This window comes from Phodopus roborovskii, unplaced genomic scaffold (genome assembly GCF_943737965.1).
Source record: "Phodopus roborovskii unplaced genomic scaffold, PHOROB, whole genome shotgun sequence".
Classification (NCBI taxonomy): domain Eukaryota; kingdom Metazoa; phylum Chordata; class Mammalia; order Rodentia; family Cricetidae; genus Phodopus; species Phodopus roborovskii.
In genome coordinates, this window is record NW_026125538.1 from 298,902 (window position 1) to 303,593 (window position 4,692).

General features: G+C 41.7%; 1 pseudogene; it reads right to left on the bottom strand.

The window, feature by feature from the left end:
- Positions 1 to 781: 781 nt before the first annotated feature.
- Positions 782 to 2,105, bottom strand: LOC127216220 (elongation factor 1-gamma-like; annotated as a pseudogene).
- Positions 2,106 to 4,692: the final 2,587 nt, after the last annotated feature.

Genomic DNA, 4,692 nt, shown 5'->3' on the forward strand with positions numbered 1-4,692 from the left:
TTCCCTGACAGGCATTTAATAGATAAATGAGGCTAATACTAAAGAAGACATCACACTTTTCAAGCTTCCCCAGATTTCTGTGTGTTTGATGGGTTTGCACACTATCTTAGATTTTTGCCTTGGAAGCTATTCAAGATTCTCCCCATAGTGGGCTCCAGGCAATCTCCCTGATGTAAGATCAAATGGGGGTTGGTTCTGTATTTCCCCAGAATCATAGTAAGCCATAGGAAAGAAACAGAATGGAAAATGGTTGATGACTGTCTGAGGAACTGAATGATTTTATCTAATATAGACTCAGTATGATCTAGATGAGCTATTTATAAGTTGGATTATTTTGGAATTTAATTACACAATTAAATAATTTTCTCTTGTGATTTAGGGTTGGGCAGAAGGCCAGCTATTTTAGAGGCAAAAAATAAAAATATTACATTTTTCCTTTGTGAGAGTTACTGAGTGAATTAAATTTAAAATCGTCCTATGAAGTGCTTAGTAACATGCTTACTCTCTAGAAGGTAACATAGCTAAGCACATTAAATGGATTAAGTAAGGACTAATCAAAGGCTCAAAGGCTATTGGATTTAGCAATTAAGAAAATATTTTCCTCTGTAGGCATTTTTACTACTGTATTAGCTTTAGTAGACTTTTAGTGGTTAGAGGATGTTTAGTTGATTTATGAAGACCATTGAGCTCTATCATCCTATTATATATACATGTATACATAGTTCCCGTTCTTTTTTTTTTTTTTTCCAATGTTCAGTTTCCTTTAACAACCCCAATCTCCCTTGAAGGGTAGATGCAGGCAGCTAGGTGATGGCAAGACATGTTCACTTGAAGATCTTGCCTTGATTGACTGTTTTGCCCAAACGCTGGAAGGCCCCCCTCTCGAACCAGTGTCTAGGTCTCCTAGCTACCAGGATCCAGTTTCAGTCATGTATGACTTGTAGTCCACCTGCCAATCTGGAAATCAGCGGAAAGGCGAGCTCTTGGCCTCGGAAGACCCAAACACCAGATATGAAGCTGTTGTTATTGGTTCCAACGAGGATGGCTCTAGCAAAGGCATTCTTCCTTGGTTTGTCCAATCGCTGGAACATTCCAATGATGAGGTTGCAACTCATGAAGGTCTTGGTGAGCTCTTCAGGGAAACGGTACTCAACATACCACAGAGACCAGCCATCCTCATCAAAGTGCTCCCAAAAATATGGCGGCGCCACAGAAAGTGTGTCCTCATTGGAGTACTTTCGCTTAAATTCATCCAACACAAAGGTACTCTTGGTCAGGTGAGCGAAGGGGTCCTTGGCCTTGGGCTCAGCAGCTAGTGCCTACTCACACGTGTCCATCTCCTCAGGAGCTGTGGCAGCTGCCTTTTTTTCTTCTTTCCGCTCAGCCTGGGGCTTCTGTTTCTCTTCTCGTGAACCCTTTCCTTTCCTTGGAGTATCTTTTTTAGGCTGGCTCTCTGCAAATTTCTTAGCGTCAAATTGGACCATCTTCTCACACAGCTTCACCTCCCCCAAGACTGCCTTTAACTGGGGCTGGTTAGGGAACCATCAGTTGGTATTGGGGAAGGCCTGGTGAAAAGAAGGCTCTAAGACCTGTTAGCCACAGAAGGGTGCAGACAACTGTGATATCAGCCAGTGTCACTCGCTCACCCACCAAAAACGTCCTTGTCTTCAAATGAGTGTCCATAGCCCCAAGATTCACCTCACCTCCCATTTTGCATTTTCAGAGGCCTGTTTGTTGTGGTGCATGATGCCCGATGTGGGGAACACCCAGGTGCTGGCTGGAGGAACGATGTCACTGTCAGCAAAGTTTACTCACTGCACCACCTGAGCTGCTGCCTGTGGAGTACTTCCACTCAGGTCCTCGTTGCTTATATAATATGCGATGCCATTGCTCTCAAACACACAGAGTCCATCATCACCCTCAAATGTTGGGACCTTGCCAGCAGGAAATTTTCTGAGAAATTCAGGGGTACGGTTGGTTTGGCCAAAGTGGAAGTGGGATGGTGCGGAGAGCACGCAGACCTGAGCCCCACTGTACTGAGCAGCGATGAGGGCCTTGAAGACTCTCCAGTTTTCAGCATATGTATACAGGGTTCCAGCTGCCATGGTGATTCCACAGGGAAAGGGGTGGGGCTGTCCATGATCCATGCTTCACATTCTACACAGAGGCAAGAAGGGAAGGGATGGATGATAATGCTGTATACTGCCTGGTCAGGGCTCAAAATTGTCATCCTCTAGGGCAAAATATCCCTGGAGGAATCTTAAATCCTATTTTGGGAAATTTGCTTCAAAGTAATCATCTTGCCTAGAACAGATATTTTGCTAAGTGAAAGATAGCAGGTAAACATGAAAAATATCATGTCTTCCAAAGTTGTACCCAAGGATTCTTTAGTCAAAAACAATCATGAGAATGATTAATTCATCCCACATATACTGAAATGATGGTTTTGGAGTTGGTTTTCACCACCTCATGGAACAGAAGGGCTCTTGATTTTCTTAAATAGCCTTTGTCTCTCTTACCTCAGATAAAATTTGTGGTTCACTCAAGCTTCCAGACATAAGGCTTTCTCAGTGATCCAAAATATGATTATATGTCACTTAGAGACAAAGGAACTACTCACAGGGACATAGTGCAATAGGATGGTGGGTCCTAACTGCACAATTCTCTCCCTGGCATTGCACAGCCTTCCAATTTCACAGATGGCCCAACACTATTACCAATGGATATGAGTTAACTGATAACTCTTCCCTCATATCCATTAGGATAGATACATCAAAAATGTAGAAAGTGAGCTGTTTGATGTGGGCATTGGGAAGCAAAAGGACGCTCTGGAAAAATATTAAGTGCCTCTAACAGTTGAGCCATCTCTCCAGCCCCTGTGTGTCTATAACATCTATATTTCTTGCATACATGTTGTTTTGTAAACACCGTTACAGTGAGGTCATGGAAGACTCTGATGCATGCCTTTTGAAGTGGTCTTTTGTCCTGGGGTGAGTTTTGCATTGAATTCATCCTTTACTTATGAGTCACAATTTTACCACTTTGTGGTAAGATATATTTCCACACCTACTCATTTTCTTTTCAGTTTGCTAAATCCTACTGTCATTCCAATATCATTCAAGTTTTAAGTAAATCCAAAGAAAGAAAGAGAGAGGGAGAAAGACGGGGGGGGGGGGGGCAAGGAAGGAAGGATGGACGGAAGGAAGGAAGGAAGCAAGGAAGGAAGGAAGCAAGGAAGGAAGGAAATAACAGCAAGTATTGTTGAGGATGTGGAGACCTTACTGCAAGGGATAAAATATAACACAAAAAACATGGTGGTAACTCAAAAATTTAACTATAGTATTCACCCAGAAACTCTATTCTTAGACATATATCCTAAAACTTGAAAACAGGTCCTCAGAGAAATACTTGTGCGCAAATATTTATAACAGCATCATTCATCACAACTACAATGTCTGCTTGCTTTGGACATAAGTGTCTTCCAAAAAGGCTGGGCTCCCAGTGCAAGCAGTGTTCAGAGATAGGCTTTTAAGTAATGAATTGAGTCATGAGGGCTCTACCTTCTTTCATGATTTAGTCTATTGACCATGAATAGAGTCAGGAATTCAGTGACTAGGATATGTCTTTGAAGGGTCATCACACCTTGGCCTTTCCCTTCTCTTTGTTCCCTAGCTTCTGTAAAACAGTCCACATTACTCCACCATATCCTTTGTGTTTGGTTTAGTAAATGGACTGAAACTTTTGATTCATGCTTAAAAACTTTAAAAAACAAAAAACAAACAAACAAACAAACAAAAATCCAGCCCATGAGAAGACATCTTGAGAGTGAGATGTTTAAGTCATGAGCTTTAATGTACTTCACAGGAACTAGTAAAATGCCTGTTTTATGTGGAACAAATGATCAGCTGGATGTGTTTTCAGGACACTATCAAGCTTTTTTGTGATAGGAAGCTCCCAGCTATGCCCTATTCCCAAGGGCAGCTCCCAGCTCTTCATCTTACTGGGCAAGGACTCCTGGAGGATGCACTGCATCTGTAGGCAAGAACATTTTTTTTTCTCATGTCCCAGTTCTTGGAGCTCTAGTAAGAAATCTCCCCTAATCATCTCACCCCCTCTAAACTGCACAATTTGTTTTCCTGGCTGGACAGCAAGGAACTGAAAACCCCTGTTTCAGAGTGGTGCCACCAGCAACCCATTGTCAAAATTTTCTTCCCTAGAAGCTTCATGTTCTTACCAAGAACACTCCAGTTTCCTGTCAAATCTTTAAAATTCAGGTAACAACTAGTCACTTAACAACTAGTCATGGGAGAAATAACTCAGAAATAACAATGAGGCTGGATTGTTCAAGCAATGAAACAAGATAGAATTCCCTAAAAGGAATCGAGTCTTATTCCCCGACCCTGATTCTAGGCTGAATTTTGTTTTCAACTTGTTTATTATCTTCAACTTTAAAATCCCTATAGTAAGACTCTAGCTTTCCTTGTTGCCCCAGCTGACAGTAGATAAAATAATTTTAGGGGCCCTTGAGCTTCAAATACTTTATGATAGCTATGGCATCTTTCCTAAACAAATTATGAGGAGATAACAGCTCTAGTGGAGTTTGTTTATGTATCAGTGAGGCAGCCTTTTCAGAATCTCAGGACAAGCTTATCAATACTCCCTGTAATAACTAATCTTGGTTGTTAACTCCAC